A 26,347-nucleotide genomic window follows, 5' to 3' on the forward strand; every position below is an offset into this window, starting at 1 on the left:
ATCCAAACTGAACTTGATTTTTTTTTACTGTTTTTTAAAAAATTATCCTGCCAAATGTATGCTGCAAAGAAAATTCAACAGAATAGCATCATAACCTTTTCTTCTTAGTGGGGATTTCTAACATTTCTGTGGTCACTGAGCCTTTTAGAGTCCATTGGAAGCTATGGATCCTTTCTCAGAGTAATGCTATAAGCATGTAAAATAAAATATATAGGACTTTTATATATGTACATAACTTTTTAAACTATAAGATTACAAAGGAAATTAACTATTGAAACACAGATATCAAAATACTTTAAATTTTGCAATATAGTCAGACATGTACTTCATTATTAGCACCTCCAGTAACAAAATCCAGTGGTATATCCAATAACCATTGTAATTTTGAAGTCATGATAAATAGCAATAACTTGCACGGGGATATAAAAATGTAGATATTTATATTGGTGACAAAGTCCCAGGTACCAAAAAGAAACCCTCTATTTGTTGCCTGTATTGATAATTGGAGGAAATGTTTAATTTCAGTTTAATTTAGTAAATTAATACATAATTATTTCCCATCCATATGCATAGACCACCAAGTCTATTCCATGACCACCAAGTGGTTGGTTAAGAACCCTGGCTCTAGAATGGGTATGTGATAGTTAAGAATACTATGGGTGACTACTGTAGTAACTGGCATCTGTTGATAGCAAAAAACACAGAATCCAAAGGTGGAATAGCAATTCTTTAGTTGGCTAATTAACAGTGCAGACAAATAACAGGGCTGAGTTACCAGTCTGGATCATAGTAGAACAGCCAAATCAGCTTAACTTCATGCCATGGTGCTAGACAGCACAGGCTCACCCCAGATGTGAAATAATCTGGTTTAAATAAGTAATCAGAGTTCCTCAGTCATTTGGGTAATTCCATATCTCACCCCACTCTCTTATTTAAAATATACAGTCTTAGAATTAAATCTTGATGTGTTCTTGGAAACTCCTTAGTACCTTCTTTAATGTAAGAGCATAATACTTCCCTTAAAAGGTAGTATGTTTATTCAGCACCTATGCTGTGCTGGGTGCTGAAAAGCAAAGCTGAACAAGACCTAAGAACTTACGAACTACTGGGAGAACCAAGTGAATAAATAATTTAATCCACCACCAAGTTGAATTTCTCATAGTAAGTTATGTACCAAGAACTACTAGACTCCAGGAGAAAGAATACTTCTGAGTCTGAAGGAATAAAGAAAACTGTAGAGAGGGGAGCCAGGATAGTAATCTGCAACATGTAGAAAAATGTGGAACACAAGTAGGAATGGGAAGACATATTGGGGGATCATTATTTGCATAGCTCATGCAGATGTGAAAAGGGATGGCATGCTTGACAAAAGACTGGAGAAGCACACGAGTTGCTTGGCACTAAATGTAAAAGTCTTGGGTTTCTTGCTAAGCAGCACAAATCCTATCTTGTTGGCCAGTTGTCATCTGAAGCAGCAGCATCAGCATCACCTGTGACTTCCTAGAAAGTCACACTCTCAGACACCCACTGATCCACTGCCTCTGAAATCTGGGGGTGGAACCTAGAGCTGTATTTTAGCAAATCCTCCAGTTGATTCTGATGTACATTAAAGTTTGAGAACCACTGCCTTGTAACATCATGGTGGAAGGGCATGGCATAGAAAAGCTGCTTGGTTCTTGGAACCGAAGGAGCAGAGCAGGGAAACCATGCCAGAAAGAGGGCTGGGGATCATAGGGAGTACCCACCCAAACACACCCAGGAGCATGCTCCACTAATCTACCAGGGGTATTTTAACACAGTGAAGCTGACCAATCAGGATTGATGGTCATAAACACTATTCAGAATGACCTGCTATCAGGCTTAATGTGGAAAGTGATTGATTCAGGACCAGGGCAAGGAAATATAAAATGAGCTGGAGTCTTAACATGGCTGACTAGAGGAGCAGTCACATCAGAGGAGGCCAGAGAGGATTCTTTGAACCCACAGGTACTCTTTAGAAGGGGAGAGACTTACACCCTCAAATAGAAAAGTAATCAGAAAGATGATACATGTAGATCCAACCAAACATCTGGATCAATGAAAAGGGAAAGCTGTCCCACCACAGCTGGTCCACAGTGCTCCAGCCCATGCCCATCAAGAGAACGGCCATCATGAGAGAATCTCCAACAGCTTATTGGAACAACCAAGTGCTGCAGAGGCTGGACTCCTAGGACAGAGTGCACACACCAGCCTCTTTTTTCATCACTTCCCTTTCAAACACTGGGGAATAGTGCAGCCTAGTGGCAGCCCTGCCAGTGCTCACAGCAGGCAAGGGAAGGTCGCCTCTCCCACATCCTGAGCAGAGAGGACAAACAAGCAAACAGAACCTGTGGACTTCCAAGAGTATGCACCCTGCTCTCCCTTGCCCTCAGAGTCCTGCCTGCAGGAGAATGCTCTGCTGACTTCCCCGGCTCCACGATGGTGTACAAATGCACCCACCAACTCTGCCATCACACTTTGGGTGGGTAGAGTACCTAAGCCAAGCCAAGGGACAGCATCAGATTCTGCCTACTAACTGGAGGGGAAAATTCTTCAGTCTGAATTAGCTTGCATTTGGAGTACAAGGGAAAAGTGGAGAAATTAGAATGACTGACTACAATCAGACTGCATCTAAGGTAAGAAAGAAATTATGTGAACACTCAGGGTTTTTGGCATAGTGGTTACAGGAGAATCGCACGTGCATTCACTTGTTGGAGCATTCAATGTAGATTCCTGTCAGATGGGGTTTTTTACTTTGATTTAGTTGGTGTTTATTTTTTCTCCATCTTCTCATCTCCCTGTTGTCGTCCAACTGAAGTTCATAATAATATCTTATTTTTTACCATTTTCTGTCACTTTTTAAATTCTTCAAGTTTTTTTGTTTGCTGTATTCTGCTATTTTTTAGTCACTCTTATCTTCTGTCATATTAACCTTCTGTCATCTGTACTCTATTCCTTTTGCTTTTCCTTATCTTAACTAGTCCTCTGACTTCCTTGCCTCTTCTCCACTTTACAAGCACACAAATACATACATCAATATGTTCTGACAAGCTCATAACTTTCCTCAATCCCAAAATACACCTCCTTTCTCCTACATCCCACCCTTGCCCCACAAATATCTTCTTAAAACCCTCAACACTAACCGTTTAATCCAAGTAAAAGACCTGCAACAAAATCTGACCTCCATGTCTAAATTTTTTACCTATTATTATTTCTCCTATCTAGCTCTCCTCCTAATGAGTTACACAACTCTTTTACCCATCCCTCCCCTTTTTCCCTTCACTTCCCCCTCCACATCACATATTACTTGCTAATAACACGAGAATATGACTATAAAGAATAATGATAAAGGATAAAAGTGTAAATGCAAGTGATTTATGATTGGATCTGTTGATTTTCTTTTAACCAGTAGTAATTCTTCCTGAAAATCACAGTGACAGGGTCCAAACCACTTAAATTAAATAGCTGAAGAGGTAAAGAAAAGGGAAGGCAGCCTGTAAGTGAAAAGATCTTCACATCAACTACCATCTCTGCTCACCCTACTTTACCTCCACATTCATGGAAACATAGAAAAACAAGGCATCAAATGGTCCCCAAGTTCTCCCAACTCTCCAAATGCAGATTCAGGGGGGCGGCAATGGAAAGAAAAACAAATACCAGACAGTAGAATTTCATAAATTAATTAAAGATGACACTAACAAGAACAACCTAGGGGCTGGGGATGTAGTTCAGTAGCACCATGCCTGCCTCAAAAGCACAAGGTCCTGAGTTCAATCTCCAGTTCCAGGGAAAAAAAAGTAAAGAAGAACAGCATAAGTCTAACTGGAGTTAGAGAGAAACTAGAAGATAGCACACATAGAATAAAAAGTTTGTTTACACAAAGCATAATAGAAAACTTCCCATGAATGAAGAGAGTTCAACATACAGGTAAGCGAGGCTTACAAAACATTAACAAACTACAGTGAAAAAAGAAGCTCCCATGGCACATTTTGGTCAAAATACCAGATGTTAACCCCCCACACACACAAACAACCCAGAATTTTAAAAGCTGTCAGAGAAAAGCAAAATATCACTTACAAAGGAAAATCCTTTAGGATTACAAGACACTTCAACTCAAACTTTGAAGGCCTGGAGAGCCTGGAGTAAAGTATTTCAAGCCCTGAAAGCAAACAACTTCCAACCCAAATTAACACAGCAAAACTTTCTTTCAAAATAGATGGAGAGAGGAATACCACAATTAACTGAGAATGTGTGAAATGTTTACAACATCTATCCAGTATTTTGGGTATGAGAAAGATCCAAGGCTGCATCTACCTAAAAGAAGGTATGTTCAACAGTGTTTTGCAAAACCAAGTTTGTGGGTGGAGTTTCAACTGTGGTGAGATTTACTCAAAGTCCAAATGGAAGGATTCCAAAGGAAACAAAATCCAAGGTAAAAGGACACAAATGAGCATATGGTGGAAGTTTAAAATACAAACTTGTTCCTGCACCTTAACCTTTTTTAAAAAATACAATCTTTCAAGAACTTGGGATCTAATTTGTTTATATGATAGTAATGTTGTTCTGTTACCTAACTAGTATTCTCTCTTCCTTTATATTATCTCTTATAAATGAACATAGATTGTTCTCTATTAATAAGTGTAACTGTGGTCCAATTACTGTGGTTGTGGTTTTAGGTGTATCATCACATTTTTTTTCTTATGCAAATATTTTATGAATTAAGGAGCCTGATATACCTGGTTGGCAGTATATGTAGAAGAAACAATACAAAGAAACAAATGAAATTAAAATATAGAATAAATGTAGCTGACAGATTTTAATTAGTCTAATTCTTAAAGCAAGATTAAGTGTTTTCTGTTGCAAAGAAAATCATTTAGTTAAGGAAGAATTATAAAGCAAGTAGCTTAATGAACAAAGGGAACACAAAGAAGGCTAATATACCTGTACTGAGGTACTGAAAGTTAATCCCTTGAGGACACAATATCAGATTCTGAGATGCGAAAAGATTTTGAAAAGGTTTCCCATTTTAATGTTGTTGGACTATCACATTTCTATATGCATAATAATTGATCTCTGCAACCTTGATTTTTTTTTAAGTTTTATGAGTATTTTATAAAGGTTTGGGGAAAAGTATGTTGTGTGGGTTTATTTGAAATCTCAATATTTTTAAAGGTTTTTGTCAGCCTTTTCATAATCTAATTGACAACCTGTCACTGACTGAGAATGTAGGGTCTAGCAGACTAAATCAAAGTTTTTCTTGAATCTAATACACATTGATCTATTAACTAAATAACTCAAAAGCTTGGTGATTGTTATAATTATTTGCACATTCTGCTTTCCATTTCAAAGTAGTGCAATTCCTTTAGAATTCTATAGATGGAACTATCAAACACCATAGGAATAGGATTTATAGCTTTTATTTTCTTTAGATACACCATTAAAACAGTGTGTTCATTATCTGAATCCTAAAAGTACTAACGTGACATAATCTAACTGGATGTGTTATTTTGGTCCCATATCCTTTCCTGATACTTAACTCAGTCCCTAAGCGTTATTATCATCCTTTCTCTGATACATGCTCATACTTCTTGGCTCTAGGACTGACATTTCTCAGTCTTCATTTGCCCTATCTATCTGTTATGCAGTGCCCAAGTAATTGATAGTATGGAACAGATTTGAATGGACTTAATCTAGAATTAGTTCTGTCTACTATGAGAGGGAAGAGAGATACAGCAATAAATGCTGAATTACAGGAAGTCTAATATCACAGATGGCAGACCTACAGAGTTTTTTGCATCCTTTCAAAAGTATTACAGATTGTTCAACAAAACAGTTGTATGCATCTAAATAATTACCAATAAAGTATAACATACAAGTTTCATCACAAAAAAATGAAGAAATAGGGACAATCCATGAAAAATAACAACTTAAACATCAAACCAGCATTTCAGAAAATACTCAAGAATATTCTAAACAGTGACAATGAAGCCAACAAGCCCAAAATTCCAACGGAATGAATTAATTAAGCCAAGTAAATAGATAAAGAAAAGAAAAACAAAGGAGTCATCAACAGAAATACAATATCAGGAATAAATCAACACCTTTCAGTAATAACTTTCAAGGTGAATGGTCTCACCTGCTTAACTAAAAGACATAGGATGGCAGATTGGATCAGAAAACAAAATCCAACAGTCTGTTGTGTTCAAGAAACTAATCTAGGGCACCCCGGCACCATGACACAGAGGAGGCCAACATCACCCCTGGTGCCCAGGCACTGTCATGTGGATGAGGCCAGCCACCCCCAGACCACTCCGTAGCACAGGTCGTGCCCCTAGACCATGCCTTGTGTGGTATCTAAATCTGTACTGCAGAGGCGCAGGGTGGGGGGCATAAAGCTCATAGTTATGAGCTCCAGAATATGGAGCAGAAGTGAACAAGAGACAGGGCCTCTCTGAGGCTCCTTGATGAAAATTGAAGCCCACTGGGAAAGTGAAGAAAATCTCTGCAATAGAGGCACACTGGACCACTGTGGCTAGTAAGATGGTGGGATCAGCACCTCCCATAGGAACCCGGACTCACTTCAGGGGAAGGGCAGCTGAACCCACAGTAGAACCTTGCAGAGTTCAATCCTGCAAGAGATCAGGGACCTCAACTTGGGCCTTGCAGTCAGAAATCAGCCTGAATCTCAGTGGACTATCGCTGGCTTCCTGAGACTAATCGACTTAGATCTATACACTGCTGCCCACATTGTCTACCATGACAGATATACCCTGAAGGAGGCCCTTTTTTTCTTTTAATTTATATATATCTATATATATATATATATCTATATATATATAGATATATATATATTCTTTTCTTTTTCTCTCTCTCTCCCTTCTTGTTCTGCTTTCTCTCTCTCTTTGTTTCTGTCCCTGTCCTATTTCATGTTGTTTTTCTCTCTTTCCTTCTCTTGATTGTCATTATTCTTATAGGAAGGTGAATACAGTTTTTAGCTTCCCTATTGCTGTTAGTTTATTCTGTTCTTGTTTTTGTTCTTTTTCTCTGTTGTTTCCTCTTTAACAGTTTCCCAAAATTTGTGTGATCTTCCTATGTCCTCTGGCCTCATTTCTAAGCTTTTCCTCTCCTTTTATCTCTCAATACCTCCCTCCCCAACTCCTTCTAATTCCTCATCCAAAAGGGTAAATTTGCTACATTGAAGGGTTTGTTTACTACAAACATATTTTGGGGTGGTCCTCAATTTTGATCTAGTTAATACAGTTAAAAGTGATAGATTAATAGTTACCACAAATTGTCATTTTCTAAACTGTGTTTGATGCTATTGTTGATGCTGATTGTATCACTTGGGCTAAGGTGTCATGACTGATCTTATCAGTTGTCCTCCCTGATATACTGAAAATGAGATTGTCTAAGACTCATTAGAGACACAAAGGCTAAAGACCAGCTATACCTGGAAGACACCTCTGAGAAGCAATCATTCCATAAGCATTCTAAATACAACCAATAAAGATAATACACAATAAGCAATATTGAAGTATCAGCCCCAAAATTAAACCAAAAAGAGCACCACCAACAAAAATAGAACGGAGCAGACACCTAAACAAAGCCCAAACCCAGATTTCCAGCTCACCACAGGCAAATTCTAGGGGCAACAAAGTGGAAAAATCTGTTAATCAACCACCTGGACACCCTGAACTGATAGCACAGGAAGTAACAAAACAGATGAATGAGGCTCTAGAAAAATTCAAAACAGAAAAAATTTCCCAGATAACTACAGAGATGGTGAGCAGAATGAAAGACATGATTAGAGACTCTAGAACAGAAACAGATAAAAAATAGATGACCTCAGGACCATGATGGAAGCCATGAATGCTCAACATAGGCAAAAAATGGAAACCGTGAATGCCAAACATAAGAAATGGAATCTATGAAACAGATTCAAACAGATATCCAGGAGATTAAAAACTCCATTGAAAGTATTCACAGCAGAATGAGCCAATGTGAAGATAGAATATCAGATACAGAAGACAGGACTGTGTTAGTGACCATAAAAAGAGAGATTTCTTAAAAATAGGAACCAGGAGAAATCAACCCAGCATCTGGTAGATGATGCAAAGAAGAATAACATAAGACTGATTGGAGTCCATGAAAAAGCAGGAGAAAGTACAAATGACATTAAAAAAATACTGTTTACAAAAGTAATATCAGAAAACTGCCCAAGCAGAGGAAAAGAATTTGACATACAGAAAAGTGAGGCATATAGGACTCCAACTAGGCATGATCAAAAAAAAATCTACACTAGACATATAATAGTCAAGATCCCAGAAACCTAACAGAAGAACAAAATCCTACAAGCACTTAGAGAAAAGAAACAAATCACATACAAAGGAAAGCTCATCAGAATACCAGCAGCCCTTTCAACACAAACCCTCAAGTCCTAAAATAAAATAACCTCCAACCTAGATTGTTGTATCCTGCAAAATTATCTTTCAAAATTGAGGGAGGAAATTAGATACTTCCATGACAAAGAACACCTGAGAAACTTCATGAATACCAAATCAGCACTCCAAACAATTCTAAACAATATCCTAGAAAAAGACAATGAGGCCATAACTCCACGAAGCCCAAGAGAGCAAAGCCATCAGATAAGATAAGAAATTAAAGAAAAAGGGGGAAAAATAAAAAATAAAAGAGCCCACAACAGGAAAATAGCATGACAAGGATAAGTCAATATGTATCAATTATAACCATCCATGTTAATGGCCTCAATTCACCAATCAAAAGAAATAGACTGGAAAAATGGATGAAGAAGCAAGATCCAACAATATGCTGTATACAAGAACCATACTTAATTCAAACAGAAATTCACAGATTGAAAGTAAAAGGATGGAAAACAATTCTCCATGTGACAGAAACCCAGAAAAAAGCAAGGATAGCTATTTTATTTGCAGTAAAGGTAGATTTCAAAACTAATTAAGAGAGACAAAGTTTGCTACATCCTTGTAAAGGGAACAATCCAAGAGGAAGAGATGACAATCATAAATATATATGCATCAAATATTAGTGCTCCCATATATGTGAAAAAAATATTAATGGATATGAAAAAACAAGTAAGCACTAATGTAATTGTAGTGGGGGACCTCAATACATCACTGTCACAAATAGACAGATCATCTATACAGAAAATCACCAACAAAATACTAGAACTGAACCACACTTTTGGACAAATGGACTTAATAGATGTATACAGAGTGTTCCACCCCACAAAATCAAAATACACATTCTTTTTAGCTGCATACAGGTCATTCTCCAAAATAGACTACATGCTAGCTCATACAATATGTTTAAGTAAATGCAAAGGAAATGAAGTTTTCCCCTGTATATTATCAAATGATAGGATAATTAAACTGGAGATCAATAGGATAATTGTGTCCTATGGGACACAATGAAAGCAGTCTTATGAGGGAAATTCATAGCAATGAATGCCCATGCCAGGAAAACAGAGGGAGCTCAATTAAACAATCTAATGCTGAACCTCAAGCTCCTAGAAAAAGAAGAGCAAGACAAACCCAAAGCTCACACAAGAGAGGAAATTATAAAGATCAGAGCAAAAATCAATGCAAGGGAAACTAAGAGAATGATACAAAAAAAATCAATGAATCAAGTTTGGTCTTCAAAAGAATAAATAAAATTGACAAACCCTTAGCCAACTTTATCAAAAAAAGGAAAGAATCAAATCCATGGAATTAGGAATGAAAAGGGTGAAATCACAACAGATCCAGCAGAAATCCAGAATATAGTCAATACCTACTTTGAGAACCTGTACTTCAATAAAATGGAAAACTCAGAAGAAATGGGCAGATTCCTAGATACATATGAATTACCAAAGCTGAATGAAGAAGATATAAAAATTCTAAACACCCCAATTTCAATCAGTGAAATTGAAAACTTAATTAAAAATTTAGCAACAAAGAAAAGCCCAGGTCCTGATGGCTTCACTGCTGAATTCTACAAGAAATTTAGGGAATACCTAATGCCACTACTACTCAAACTCTAATGAAATTGAAAGAGAAGCAATACTCCCAAATTCATTCCTGGAAGCAAGCATTACTTTGGTTCTGAAAGCAGAGAAAGATCTAACGAAAAAGAGAACTACAGGTCAATCTCCCTAATGAACATAGATGCAAAAATCCTCAATAAGATACTGGCAAACAGAATACAGAAGATCATCAAGAAGATCATACACCTTGACCAAGTGGGATCCATCCCAGGGATGCAAGGACAGTCCAACATATGTAAATCAATAAATGTAATACAGTATATTAACAGACTTGAGAACAAAAACTATGTGATCATCTCAATAGATGCAGAAAAAGCATTCAACAAAATCCAACACCCATTCATGATAAAAACCCTACTGAAAATTGTAATAGATGGCTTTATCTCAACCTGATAAAGGCTGTCTATAAAAATCCAACAGCCAACATCATACTAAATGGTCAAAAACTGAAAGCTTTCACACTAAAACAAGGAACAAGACAAGGATGTCCACTATCACCACTCCTGTTCAATATAGTTCTGGAAATATTAGCCACAGCTATTAGACAAGAGAAAGAAATAAAAGGAATAAAGATAGGAAAGGAAGAAGTTAAACTGTCATTATTTGCTGATGACCAAAAAAACTCTTCAAAGAAGACCAAAAAATCTTCTAGCCTTAATTGACAGATTCAGTAGAGTAGCTGGATACAAGGTCAACACTAAAAAATCAAAACTCTTCTTGTACACAAATAACAGACTCACTGAGAAAGAAATTGGGGGGGAAAACTCCTTTCACAATAGCATCCAAAAAATGAAATATCTAAGAATCCATCTAATCAAGGAAGTAAAAGACCTCTACCTTGAAAACTACAGCACTCTGAAAAAAGATATTGAAAGGGATATCAGAAAATGGAAAGGCATCCCTTGCTCCTGGGTAGGAAGAAGCAATATAGTGAAAATGGTGATACTTCCAAAACTTCTATATAGATTCAATGCAATCCCAAATGAAATCCCAACAGTATATTTCACAAAACTAGAGAAAATAATCCAAAAATTCGTTTGGAACCATAAGAGACCTAGAATTGCAAAAGCAATTCTAGGCAACAAAGACATGGCTGGGGGTATCACAATCGCCAACTTGAAACTATACTACAAAGCTGCTGTAGTAAAAACAGCATGGTAATGGCAAAGAACAGACCTGAGGATCAGTGGAATAGATTAGAAGATGCAGAAACAACTTCAGACATACTCAGGCACCTCATCTTTGACAAAGGATCCAAACACACTCACTGGAGGAAAGATAGTCTCTTTAATAAATGGTGTTAGAAAAACTAGATTTAAACCTGCCACAGATTAAAACTAGACCCATATCTTTCACCATGCACTAAACTGAAATCAAAGTGGATCAAAGATCTAAATGTTAAAACAGAAACACTGAATTTTCCAGAAGATAGATGATATAGAACTCTCGAAGACATTGGCATAGGAAAAGGCTTTATGAACAAAACCTCAGTAGCATGGAAACTACCACAGAGAATCAACAACTGGGATCTCATCCTATTAAAAAGCTTCTGCACTGCAAGAGAAGCTACCGACAGAGATAACAGATGACCTACAATGTGGGAAAAAACTTTTACCAGCTGTTCCTCAGGCCTTTTAAAGAACTACTATCTAGAATGTATAAAGAACTTAAAAAAATCAGATCCTCCAAATATAAAGATTCATCAAAAATGGGCATCTGAAATGAACAGACATTTCTTAGACAAAGAAGTAAAAGCAGCAACTGAATATATGAAAAAATGTTCAACATCACTGGTCATTTGAGAGATGCAAATGAAAAAAATGCTGAGATTCCACCTCACACCAGAAAGCATGGCTGCTATCAAGAAATCAACCAATAACAAATGCTGGTGGGGTTGTGGGGAGAAAGAGGCCCTTCTCTATTGTTGGTGGGAGTGCAGACTGGTGCAACCACTGTGGAAATCAATATAAATAGGCCTCAAAAAACTAGGATTAGAGGTCCCATCTGACCCAGCTATTCCCCTGCTGAGCATCTTCCCAAAAAAATTAAAAGAATCATACCACAGTGATATATGTGCACCCATGTTTATAGTGGCACCATTTGTAATAGCTAAAACTTTGAAACAGCCTAATTGCCCATCAACTGGAGACTGGATAAAGAAAAAGTGTTTTTTTTTATAAAATGGAGTAGTACTCAGCCATAAAGAATGAGAAACTACGGTCATTTATAGCTAAATGGATGCACATTGAGGGCATACTCTCAAGTGAAATAAATAGGACACACATGTGCAAATACCAAATAGTTTCTCTGGTGTGAGAAGCTGAAAGTGTAAATAATACTCAAAATTTATAATAGATAATGTGAAACAGAAAGAAAAAGTCTAAATAGGGAGAGGAAGTAGGAGGAGTAGGGGAAAGGAAAGAAGGGAAAGGAAAAAAATGAGAAAAGGAAAAAATGGAAACAAAGTCTTTGTAAATAGGGAGGGGTAGAGGGGTTGAAGAAGGGGTAGGGGAATGGGAAAAATAAGAACCAAGACATATCATGTAAAGGTACAAATTTCCAATGATTAACGTCATCATATTGTATACCTAAAATGTACCAATGAGTTTAATGAAAAAAAGAAACTAATCTAATCCAAAGATACACTAATAGACCAAAACTCAAAGGATAGAAAACAATATTTCATGCACCAGGATGCCCAAAACAAGTAGGGCTAGCCATTTTACTCTCAGACAAAGCAAACTTCAAGCTAAAACTGATAGAAGAGACAAAGAAGGTTACTACATGCTAGTTAAGAGGACAAACCAACAGAAAAAGATAACACTTGTAAATATATATGTACCCAATAGTGGAGCAACTGTATTCATAAAACAAACACAGCTGTACATAAAAGATCAAATAAACATCAACACAATCATAGTGGATGACCACAATACCCTGCTTTTACAAAAAGAAAGATCAACTAAGCCAAAAATCAATACAGAAATTTCAGAGCTGAGCCACTTGCTCATCCTTGAACAAATGAACTTAATAGATATGTACAGATATCTCAAAAACCCTCGGTAAGATACTGCCAAATAAAATGCAATAAATCATCAAAAGGATCATACATCCCAGGGTTACAAGGATGGTTCACATACCATTCAATCAATAAATGTAATACACCATATAAACAGAAGCAAGGACAAAAAACACATGATCATATCAATAGATGTACAAAAAGCTTTTGATAAAACCCAACATCCATTCATGATAATAAAAATCCTGAAGAAAATAGGTATAAAAGGACCTTATGTGAATCTGATAGAAGTCATTTATGACAAACCAATGGCCAACATTATATTAAATGGGGAAAAACTCAAAACTTTCCCTCTAAAATCAGGAACAAGATGATGATCCCCACATGCAACACTTCTACTAAACATAGTACTCAAAATATTAGCCAGATCAATCAGCCAAGAGAAAGAAACGAAAGGAAGAAGTCAAAGTATCATCATTTGCAGATGACATGATCCTTTACATAGAAGACCCAAATAATTCCACCAAAAGACCTAGAATTAATAAATAGCCAATTTGAGGAATATATCAGGAAACAAACTCAACATACAAAAATCAGTAGGATTTTTTTATACCAATAATGAACTCAGTGAGAAAGAAATTATGGAAGAAATACCATTCACAATAGCATAAAGAAATATTAAATACCTTGGGTCTGTTTTTTGCTAGTATCATGCTGTTTTATCATAGTAGCTTTGTAGTATAATTTCAAGTCAGAGATTGTGATGCCCCCTGCCTTGCCTTTGTTGTCCAGAATTGCTTTTGCTATTCTAGGTCTCTTTTGCTTCCAAACGAATTTTAGGATTGTTTTCTCTAATTCTGTGAGATTATGCTATTGGTATTTTGATTGGGATGGCATTAAATCTATATAACAATTTTGGAAGTATGGCCATTTTCACTGTTAGTTCTTCCTACCCAAGAACAAGGGAAATCTTTCCATTTTCTGATATCCTCTTTGATCTCCTTTTTCAGAGTACTGTCATTTTCAATGTAGAGATCTTTTACTCCCTTCATTAGATTGATTCCTAGATATTTCATTTTTGGGGGATGCTATTGTGAGAGGTGTTGTTTCTCTAATTTTTGAGTTTTGACTTTGAATGCACCTACACTACTGAATTTGGTTATAAATGTATAAGTCTTTTGGTGGAGTTTTTGTGGTCTTCTGTGTAGAGGATAATCCCATCCTCAAATAATGATAATTTAACTTCTTCCTTTCTATCCTTATTCCTTTTATTTCTTTCTCTTGTCTAATGCCATGGCTAATGTTTCCAAAGCTATATTGAATAAGAGTGGAAGAGCCAGGTGTTGGGGTACACGCCTGTAATCTCAGCACTTGGAAGGCTGAGGCAGGAGGATCACTTGGAGTTTGAGGCCAGCCTGGGTTATAGTGAGTTCAGGGGCAGCCTGAACTACAAATGGAGACCCTTCCTCAAAAAAAAAGAACAGTGGTGATAGTAGATATCCTTATCTTGTTCCTGATTTTAGAAAAAAAACTTTTATCAGATTGAGATAAAGACTATTCCAATTTTCTGAAGGGTTTTTATCATGAATGGATGTTGCACTTTGTTAAACATAGCCACCTTATCTTTGAGAAAGAAGCTAAACACTTTCACTAGAAGAAAGATAGCTCTTTCATAAATGGTGCTGGGAAAACTGGCTTTCCACATGTCAAAGATTGAAATTAAACTCATATCTTTCACCATGCACTAAACTAAAATTGAAATGGATCAAAGATTAAATATTAAAACAGAAACACTAAATCTTCTGGAAGATAGAATAAGTAGAACTCTTGAAGACCCTGGTGTAGGCAAAGACTTTATGAACAAAACCCCAATTGCACAGGAAATATCACAAAGAATCAACAACCAGGATCTCATCTTATTAAAAAGCTTTTGCATGACGAAAGAAACCCCCAACAGAGTGAAGAGACAACTCACAGTGTGAGAAAAAATTTTGTCAGCTTACCTCAAACAGAGGACTAATATCTTAAATATATAAATAACTCAAAAAAATTAGATCCCCCAAATTTACAGACCTAATAAAAAAATGGGCATTTGAAATGAATAGACACCCCTCAGTTGAAGAAGTAAAAACAGCAAATAAATATATGAAGAAATGTTCAACATCACAGGTCATTCAAGTGATACAAATTAAAACAATGCTAAGATTCTATTTCACCACAGAAATGATGACTATTATCAAGAAATCAACCAATAACAAATACTACTGGGGCCACTGGGAAAAAGGAGCCCTTCATCACTCTTTCTAGGAGCATAGACTGGTGCAACCACTGTGGAATTCAGTGTGGAGATTCCTCAAAAAATTAAAATTAGAGGTTCCATTGAATCCACTTATTCCCCTTCTTGGTATCTTCCCCAAAGAAAAGCTTTTTACCACAATGTTATATGCACACCAATGTTTATAGTGGCACACTCTGTGATAGCTGAATCTTGGAAACAGCCCAAATGCCCATCAACCAATGAATGGACAAAGAAGATGTGGTTTTTTTATACAATGGAGTACTTCTCTGCCATAAAGAAGCATAAACTTGAGATATTTCTAGTTAAATGAATGCACCTTGAGACCATACTCTTAATTAATTCAACACACAGGTGAAATAAATTGGACACACATGTCTAAATACCACATTGTTTCTCTGCTGTGAGAAACAGAAAGTATAAATAAGGCCCAAAATGTATAACAGATATTGGGAATGGAAAGAAAATGTTCAAATGGGAAAGGGAACAAAGGAAGGGCAAGGGGGAAAGGAAAGAAGAGACAAAAAGAACAATAGGAGAAAAATGGGAACAAACCTTATGTAAATGAGGGGATGAGGGGATGAAGGGAGGGGAGGATAATGAGAACAAAAGAAGAACAAAGATATGTATGGGTACAAGTTCTCTATGATGAATGTGATCATTATGTTTATCTAAAATATATCAATAAAATTTTCAAAGCACACAAAACAGAAAAACTGAACACCAAAGAATTAACCTAATCAAGGAAGTTAAAGACCTCTACAATGGAAACTACAGTGCTCTGAAAAAGGAGATTAAAAAGGACATCAGAAAATGGAAAGATGTCTTCTGTTCCTGGATCAGCAGAAACAATACTGTCAAAATGACCATACTTGGGCCGGGGATTTAGCTCAGTGTTTTGCTGCCTGCTGCTCAAGTGCAAGGACCTAAGTTTGATCCCTGGTACAAAAAAAGAAACAAAACAAAAAAATCTAAAACTCAAAATGACCATGCTTACAGAAATGATATATAGATTTATTGTGATACCAATAAAAGTACCTACAGCGTTCTTCACATAACTAATGAAAACAATCCTAAAATTCACATACAAAACCAGAAGAGACTCAGAGTAGAAAAAAGCAATCCTGGACAGCAAGAGAAAAACAGGAGGCATCACAATACCTGGCTTTGAGTTACACTACAAAGCTGCAGTGATAAAAATCGCATGGCATTGGCACAGAAACAGACACGTGGACCAATGAGGCTGAACCAACTGCAGACACATTCAGCTATTTGATCTTTGACAACATGACCAAAAACATACACTGGAGGAAAGATAGCCTCTTCAGCAAATGTTGCTGGGAAAACTGGCTAAGCATGCAGAATATTGAAACTACACTCATATTTCTTATCACGAACTAAACTAAACATAAAATGGATCAAATATCTAAATATTGAAATAGAAACACTTAACCTACTGGAAGATAAAATAGAAAAAATGCTTGAAGTTATAGATGTAGCCAAGAGCTTTCTCAATAGAAATCCAATTGCACACAAGAAATAACAGCAACACTCAACATATGGAATTATATCAAATTTACAAGCTTTTGTACAACAAAAGAAACAATCAACACAGTGAAGACAACCTATAGAATAAGAAAATTTTTTCCAGCTCATACAGAGAACTAATATTCAGAATATATAAGGAACTCAAAAAATAGAACCCAAAATAAAAAGCCTGATTAAAAAATGGGTAAGTGAAATGATCATCATCAGGGTATTATTTTTTTTTTTTTTTGGTACCAGGGATCGAACTCAGAACCTTGCACTTGTAAGACAGTCGGTGGCACCACTGAGCTAAATCTTCAGCCCTGGGTAAGTGAAATGAATAGATACTTCACAGAGGAAGAAGTACAAATGGCCAACAGATACAAAAAACTGGTCAACATCTCTGGCTATTAGAGAAATGCAAATAAAAACAATGTTAAGATTTCATCTTACACAAGAAAGAATGGCAATCATCAAGAAATTATTATAGACAGCTAAGTTAGGTAAACTATTATAGGCAGTCGATCAGGGCTGGGCTCTCAAAAATATCAGTGCAGAAGATAAGAACATACTACAACTGTGGCTGGAGGTTCATTCATGGAAGGTCGGGCTTCAAGACAAGGTGAAATGACTATACCCATACAATTGCCCTATGGATGAACAGCAGTGATTTATATTCTAAATAGACAAAAATCACCTTGGGTGGGGGACCAAAACCTCCCTAGTCCATTCCTTTCCAGAAAATCCTTGTTCCTTCCATGTACAATTGCTATGTGGCTTACTTTCCCATTTGATATTTAATCAATATACATAAGCAACTATACTTATAATCTTATTGGTTGGGCATAGTTTTCTTCCACCTCATATCCACCTTGTGATTTTTCATCGGATCAATAATACTTAAGCAACCATACCTGTAATCTTATTAGTTGACTATAGTTTTGTCCCACCTTATACCTGCATCACCTCTTGGTTTTACTCTATAAAACTCCTTTGAGAAGTGGTGTCCTTGGGCCACTTACTTTCTGGATCCCTTTCTTCTCTCAAACAGAAGCTATCTGTCCCTCAATAAATATTTCCTACTCTTGACCACCATTGCTTCTATACTTCATTCTTTGATTTTGGAGGACATGAACTCAGTGCATTTAACAGGTTGGGAGTTATAATATTTTCTTTATATCATTTGGAGGTTCTATATCATCCCTGTATCATATGCCTTGTATCAAAATCAAATAATAACAAATGCTGATGTGGCTGAAGTGAAAAAGCAATGCTTCTACAACTTTGGTGGGACTTTAAATTAGTACAACCATTATGCCAATTAGTATGGAAAGTTTGCAAAGAACTGGAAGTAGAAATTCTATTTGACCCAGCTATTCCCCTTGTAGGTATCTGTGCAAAAGAGCTACAGACATCATGTTATAGCATTACATGCATACAAATGTTTATAACTAACTCCTGGAATAGATGAATGGACAAAGAAAATATTGTATTTCTACATAATGGAACACTACTCAGTAAAAAGTATAAACTCCATACATTTGTAGGAAAATGGATTTACCTAGAAAACAACATAAAGTGAAATAAATCAATTAAACAAGATCAAATTTTGTTTGATTTATTTCATTTGAGTAAAAGTACAAATAAAGAGAAAAATAAAAATTAATAAAAGGAATCAGGGAGATAGTTCCTTTTGTAAATGGGAGGGGGTCCAAGAGACCAAGGGTGAGGGGAGGATTGGAGGGGAAGGGGATGTAAAAAGAATTAAGATGCTTCATGTACCTGAACCAAATACACACTGAATGTTATCATTATATGTCACAAACATGAACTAAAATTGTAACAATACTATTAAAAATAATAATGACGGGCCAGGGATTTAGCTCAGTGATTCCGCTGCCTGCCTCACAAGCAGAAGGACTCGAGGTCAATCCCCACATCATCATCATCATCATCATCATCATCATCATCATCATCATAATAATAATAATAATGAAAATGGACAAAGGGGACCTATAGATAAAGGAAAGGGGTGAGCAGGAAAGGGAAGGGAAATAAAAAGAATCAAGATATGTTAAGTACATGTACCTATTCACTCAGGTGAATGTAAACTTCATGTACTACAAATATGTACTACTAAAATAAAAATTTTAAAGAAAGATGATCCTACAACATCTTCTGTTGCCAAAAAGTAAAGAAATTCTCTAAATATAAGGATAAGGACAGGCTGACATGATGTGAGAACCAACCTGAAGTAGCTTCTAAAGAGCAATAATAGGGCTGGGGATTTAGCTCAGTGGTTCCAGTGCCTGCTTCTCAAGCACAAGGACCCAAGTTTGATCCCCAGTACCAAAAAAAAGAAACTGTTTTGGGCCAGGGATTTAGCTCAGTGGTTTTGCCACCTGCCTCACAAGCGCAAGGACCCAGGTTAGATCCCAGGTACCAAAAAAAAAAAAAAAACCCAGAAAAAGAGAAACAATAAAACAATTTAATAAGAAAATCATAATACAGGGTTATAAACTGGAGTAAAACATCATTTCTGGCCCGGCTGCCATTCCACCACTTCCAGAGCAAAGGAGGTAAACCAATCCCAGCACCCAGGAGGAGGCTCCCCAGCCACCATTCCACCACTCCCACAGCAGAGGAGGTGAGCCAATCCCAGCACCCAGGAGGAGGCTTCCTGACTGCCATTCCACCACTCCCAGGGTAGAGGAGGCGAGCCAATACAAGTGCCCAGGAAGAGGCTCCCCAGCCACCATTCCGCTGCTCCTAGGGCAGAGAAGGTGAGTCCCATGGGTGCCTGCAGCACCGCTCCCCCCATGGAAATGAGAAAACACATAAACAAGCCTCAAAAACAGACTTCCAGATCACCTACAGCAACCCCAAAGGGAAAGGAGATGGAACAATCTGATACTCAACAACCTGGACTCCCTGAACTGGCAACAAAAGAGGATCTAGAAAAAATGAAATCAGAAATAATTTCTCAGATAACAACAGAGATTGTGCCCATAGTGCAAGACATGATTAATAAATCTAGAGAGGGCACAGATAAACAAATAGAGGAGCTGAGTAACATGATGGAATCCCAACATAGGAAGCAAATGGAATCCATAAAACATACAAACAGATTTCCAGGAGATTAAAAACACCATTGACAATTTACACAGCAGAATGAACCAATGTGAGGACAGAATTTCAGATATAGAAGGTAAGATTGCAATTAGTGACCAGGAGAAGAAAAATTGCTTCAAAATTGTAAAGGAACACAAGAAATCAATTCAACAGCTGCTAGATGATGCAAAGAAGAATAACATGAGCTTGATTGGAGTCAATGAAGAAACAGGAGAGGGTGCAGAGGACATGAAAAAACTGTTCACAGAAGTGATGGCAGAAAATTTCCCAAGCAGGGGAAAAGAACTTGACATACAAATAAGTGAGGCATATAGGACCCCAACTTGATTAAAAGAAAACTACACCTAGGCATATAATAGTTAGGATTCCAGAAACCAAAAAAAAAAGAACAAAATTCTATAAGCAGTGACAGAAAAGAAACAAATCACATACAAAGGAAAGCCCATCAGAATCACAGCAGACTTCTCCATGCAAACCCTCAAGGCAAGAGGAGATTGGAGTGATGTATTTCAAGCCCTAAAGGAAAACAGCCTCCAACTCAGACTGATGTACCCTGCAAAACTATCTTTCAAAATGGATGGAGAAATAATATACTTCCATGATAAAGAGCACCTCAGGAACTTCATGAATACCAAACCAGAGCTACAATAAATTTTAGACAATATCCTAGGAAAAGACAATGAGGATCACAACCCCAGGAAGCCCAGCAGAATGAATCCATTGGGTGTGACAAATTAAACTCAAAGAGGGAGAATCCAACAAAAAGAAAAAGTCATGACAAGGCATTTAAAACTTTTAACTTCATCTCGCTAATGAGTGTATAATACAATCTTGTTATTGTACTGATTAGTATTTTTCTTATTCTAGTGTTGCACACCTTTCCTTGTTCTGTACTGGCTATTTATCATCTTCCTGGGTCTACTCTTTAATTGGGTTGTCTATTAATGAGCTGTAAGAGTTCTTTATATATTCTGGTCTTAGGTTATATGCATTGTAAATATGGTCTGTTTAAGGACTATTTTTCATTTTAACAATGTCATTTAAAGTTCTACATTTTGATGGAATCTCATTTATCAATTTTTTTCTTTTATACATCATGGTTTTTTTTATTCTAGGAAGTTCTTGCCTACCCTAAATTCATAAACATTTTCCCTCATAATTCTTAAAGTTTTATAGTTTTAGTCTTTCATATTTAGGTTCATAGGTCCTTTCAAGTTATTTTCATATATGGAAATAAAGGGTTGGAGTTAATTTTTTATATATGGATGCCAGGTGTTATAGTGTCATTTGCTGAAAACACTATCTTTTCCTCTGCTCTTCGATTGAATTTATATTCTATAAAATTTTAATATTAAATAATCTTTCAAAACTCAGTGGACCATATATGCGTGGTTCTATTTCTAGATTCTCTGTTTTATTCCAATGATCTATATGTCTTTCCTTACACCAACACTGCCTTGATTACTGTAGCTTTAGAGGAAGTCTTAAAATTAGGTACTAAATGTCTTCCAACACTGTTTTTCTTTTTCTTTTTACTTTTGTAGGTCCTTTGTACTCCTACATAACTTTCAAATTTCAATATCCAATTCTTCATTTATACCAAGTATACATAGACCTGAATTTTTATATATACTTGTGTTTTCTAATCCTGCTAAATTCAAATACAAGCTCTAGAGGCTCCTAGAGATTTCTTAGTATTTTCTCTGTAGATGATCATTTCATCTACATATAAAGATTTTGCTTCTACCTTGCCAATCTTATCCTAATTGTGTCATTTTATTGCCAGATTATTTTGATTTGGGCCTGTGTTTCAAAGTTTAATGGACAGATGAAGAGTAGGCATATCTACCCTTGTTCTCCACCTTAGGGAGAAAATATTGTATCTTCTCCATTCATGTAAGGCATTTTTGCTGGAAGTATGGAGTACATGTCTTTCATCTGTTGAGAATGTTCTGTTCTACTTCTAGTCTCCTGATAGCTTTTACCATGAACAGCTGTAGAATTTAGTCCAATACTTTTTCTGCAACTAGTGACAGGATCATATGGCTTTTTCATTTCCTCTGTTAAAATGATGACTTATGGAGGTGGACCTTCCAATGCTGAAGCAACACTGCCATCCCTATAATAAAACCACTTTCTACATATTGCCAGATCTGACTTCTAACAGTTTTTGTTAAAGAAATTTCTATCTATGTTCATACTTTTTTCTTCTATTATCTTTATCCAGTTTTAGTATTAGCAGAATGTTGATTTCCTAAAATGTGGGGAGAAGACTTCCTTCTCTTTTCTGCTTTAAATGTTTGATATAATTTATCAGTTAAAATGTATATGAGCCTGTTGTTAGTTGAAGGGAGATTAAGAGATTATCACAGATAAGAGGAGACTAAGGAGACAGGGCAACTAAATGCAATATGGGGTCCTGACTTGAAACCCAAAACAGAACTAGATTAATCTGGTAAAATTGAAATAAAATCTGTAACTGACAGTATTGTATGAATGTTAAGTTCCTGGTATCATGAGTTGTACATTGTGTTAACATCTGAGGAAGGTGATTGAAGTGTACACACTCTAAATAATATTTTGAACTTTTCTCCAATTCTAAATTTCTCTCAAAATAGAGTTTTAAATAAAATAAATAATTATCATCATTGGAATACTTTTAAAATCCCATGAAACTGTTCCCAGTGGATGAGAAAAATCAAATATCTCTTCCCTTAGGAACTCTAATGGCTGTCATTCATTCCAAGCTACTTGTTTCTGAGAACTCTGCTTCATGTGTCTTAACTCCCTAAAGAATTTAGACAGAAGATTTACTTTGGAGCTTCAGGAAGCTTAAGCCTCAGGGCTGTTCGTTCACAAAAGGCCTACAGAATTCTGGAAGTTACTGGGAGCTATAGAATGTTCTGTGTAGATAAGGAGGGGAGGCCAGGTTTAGAAAAAAAAACATTTCTATGTAAGAAATTCTGATAAATTACCTAAAAAGCATTCAGAAGAAAGGGACTTAAGTCTCTAAGTCTCCAGCAACTTGTTATGATTTCTTTGATCGTTCTAGAAGTATTCACTCCTAAATATTTACTTAGTTCCTCATTTTTTATTTAAAAATTATGTTTTGTAAAGAAAGCCTCAAGAATTATACAAGATTCACATTCAACTAATATGGATAAATAAGCTTCTGTACCTAGCAAAGGGGCTCAACAAGCATTTTAATTACATTCCTACTTTTATAAAATGGTGCTTATATTGATCAGTCACTTAACAGGAGAGTTTTAAAATCCTAATTTTGGGAAGATTTTTATATAACAATTCTCTATATAACACATTTAATCACTAACAGTATTTTTATACTTACACTCATAGAATGATAGAATCTTTGTAAGATTCTAAGAGACCTTCCAAATACATCCTTTGCAAATGAGTGAATAATGAGTCCCCAAATGGTCCCCAACTGATCAAATTGATTTTTTTTTTTAAATAATGTATAACTTGGGCCGGGGATTTAGCTCAGTGGTTTCACCGCCTGCTGCGCAAGTGCAAGGACCCAAGTTCAATCCCCGGTACCAAAATAATAATAATAATAATAATAATAATAATAATGTATAACTTTATTATAATTCACTAAACACACATATGTACAAAAATTAAAATTATTTAAAGAAAAGCAATGCAAGGGGAAAAAACTATAATAATATTTGAATATAATAGAACTCAACTAAGCAAAACTGAAAAGTACTTAAACATTTTTCATATAATTAAAAAAAAATATCAAGCATTAACAAGACATCAGAAGTTGTGATTTGTTTTAGAAAGATTTTCAAAACTAATGTTGAACAAATAGTGGTCTGGAGAAAAAATTCTAATTAACTAGTAGACTCCACATAGGCCAAATATTTTTTTTATTTAAATTTCAATATAGTCATGTGACACATGATGGAAATATAATCTGAGAAATATGTTATTAGACAATTTCATCCATGTGTATCGCAAAGTACCACACAGAGTGCCAACTTCTTAGTGCAAAGTGAAGAGATATACATCAGTCATCCATGATGGCCCCTTGATATTATCCAAATCCGCAGTTAAACACGAGATACATGAGGCTACCACTGGCATAGCAGCACATTGTTTTATAGTAAACTCTTTTATATATGCAGGATTATGCTCTGAAGGATGAAAAGCACAGCATATTATGATAAGTACCTGAAACAATCATTTATCACACTACTGAGTACTGTCTACTATACATAACTGTATGTGCTTCTTCTGGAAACATACCCTTCTCTCCTTTGATATCAGTGACTCTTCCTTCCCAACCCACTGATGAGCTCCAGCCTAGTCTCTATCTACATCTCTTCCTATAGTTTTAAACACAATCTATATATGGATTCTTTCCAGATTCCAGCCTGTAACCTGATCTCTCCCCTTCCTCAAACTGATGTTTGACTTAAGATTTTCCAACTTTACCATGTTCCCAAAACAATACTCACTTAGCAGAAACCATGCTTCGAATTATGAATTTGGATCATTTCCTAAACTAATGATGTTCAGTAGGTTAGGTGCATTAAATGTATTCTTGACTTAGGATGTTTTCAACTTTCTGAGTGTTTATCAGGTTGTAGCCTATCTTAAACCAAGGAGTATCTGTAATTTGAGGACACAGAGCTAGTGGTAGACCATCTGAGGACCAGAACACAACCATACTGATTTTGAAGAGGGCTGGGAGAGGATTGTTGTCAGGATTTCTATACGTTGTCCTAGAAAAAAAGTCTTCTATTTTTCCTATTACTTTTAACTACTATCCCAGACTCTGTAACAAAAAGATAGCTTTTCCCTCTCTGTACACTCTACAGCAACATAGTGCAATTTAAAGAGGCGATGATTAGATATTAAATTAGCTTTTGGACATTCAGCAATCTCTATGCAGGACTCAAGTCCAAAAAAATCATGCTTCTGTATTAAAAGAATAAGGCTGAGTACCATACAGTAGGAGTAGGGGTTGGGTTGGGATTGGAAAAATGTTTCTTGGAGCTGAAGCTTCTCGTCCAAGTAGCAATGTGCTTGGGGGGAACACTTGATGCTCCAAGCCTCTGCAGTGAATGCAGTCTGTCATCTTTTCTCAGTGACTTCAGACCGAAACCAGATCCACTGTTAGTTTCCCTGCACCAATCTGGAGCCAAGCCTAGAAATAGTTCCATGGCAGCCCCAGTGGCATGTGGGATGGAAGCAAATGTTCTACATGGTGGTGCCTGTTGGCTCTAATCAGATAAATTAAGGAGTTGAGCATGTTTCCACCATTTGGTTTAGTTTATTTTAGTCCCCAAATCCCTTTGCTCCCATTTTAAGGTCTGGCACTTTCTCACTGGCAAAGGCCATTCTGCCTTATCACTGCGAAAAGCTTTCTCAAGTAGAAGCACAACACACCATATAAATCCTAAGGGACACTCGGTGTCCAGAAAACCAATTATGCAACTGTTATGGAAGATCATAATAGCAACCCCTTTTTCTCAGTTCAAAATCATGTCCCTTGACAAATAAACTGTCAGAGAGACTACACTAGGTTATTTTTAAGTGAAGAAAAGGTCTTTTTTTTTTTTTGGTACCAGGGATCAAACTTGGGACCTTGCGTTTGTGAGGCAGGCCCTGGAACCACTGAGCTAAATCCCTGGCCCTAAGAAAAGGTCTTTTTAAAGATTAAGATGTAAAGATTGGATAAGTAGACCATGGCTTTGTTTATAGAGACAGAATTCAATTTAAAGAATGATACCTGAGGTCATTTTTGAAGAGAGTGACTACTCAAATCATATTTTCTTCCAGTGCAGTACTATTCAGTTAATAGTCTACTGTTTTAGATCTAGAAAAAGGGCAATTTTATTTGGTTCAAACACATATTTATTTATCTCTTCAGGTGCTGGTCCAGCTTTCTTTTTATATTCCCCTGTGTTTATTTCTTGGCCTTCCTACAGGCAGGAGATACCCCATAACCACAATAAATGTAAATGATTTGTTCTGGGGTTACTAGAAATCCTGACTGAGAGTTGATTCATGCTGACTTAAGACAGCTTCTCTATGGAAGTTCATAAACTGCCCTCAAAAATGTAAGAAATATAAGGAGGTAAATAAGAAGAAAAAGAAAAGGAGGGCAATACTGATTGCTACTTAGCTTTGCACTCAATTCCCTGTCTGCTGAACTAGCCATAAACTGAACCAGAGTTATGACTATTTATGCCAATCAAATGATTTTACCAATAATTCATCTGCCAAAAGCTTTTTAGATCATGGAGAAGTAAAAATTTTTTCT

General features: G+C 36.3%; 1 long non-coding RNA gene across 1 annotated transcript in view; it reads left to right on the forward strand.

Annotated features, from left to right (window-relative positions):
- Positions 1 to 2,350: 2,350 nt before the first annotated feature.
- The window catches only part of LOC147829365 (uncharacterized), a 51,179-nt gene continuing 27,182 nt past the window's right edge, over positions 2,351 to 26,347 (forward strand). The window contains exons 1-2 of the long non-coding RNA XR_015449084.1: positions 2,351 to 2,654; positions 4,235 to 4,342. This is a non-coding gene — a long non-coding RNA (uncharacterized LOC147829365). The remainder of the gene's footprint in view (positions 2,655 to 4,234; positions 4,343 to 26,347) is intronic.

This window comes from Heterocephalus glaber, unplaced genomic scaffold (assembly GCF_053883595.1).
Source record: "Heterocephalus glaber isolate CG9 unplaced genomic scaffold, H.glaber_assembly_v1.0 deba00000621, whole genome shotgun sequence".
Taxonomy (NCBI): domain Eukaryota; kingdom Metazoa; phylum Chordata; class Mammalia; order Rodentia; family Bathyergidae; genus Heterocephalus; species Heterocephalus glaber.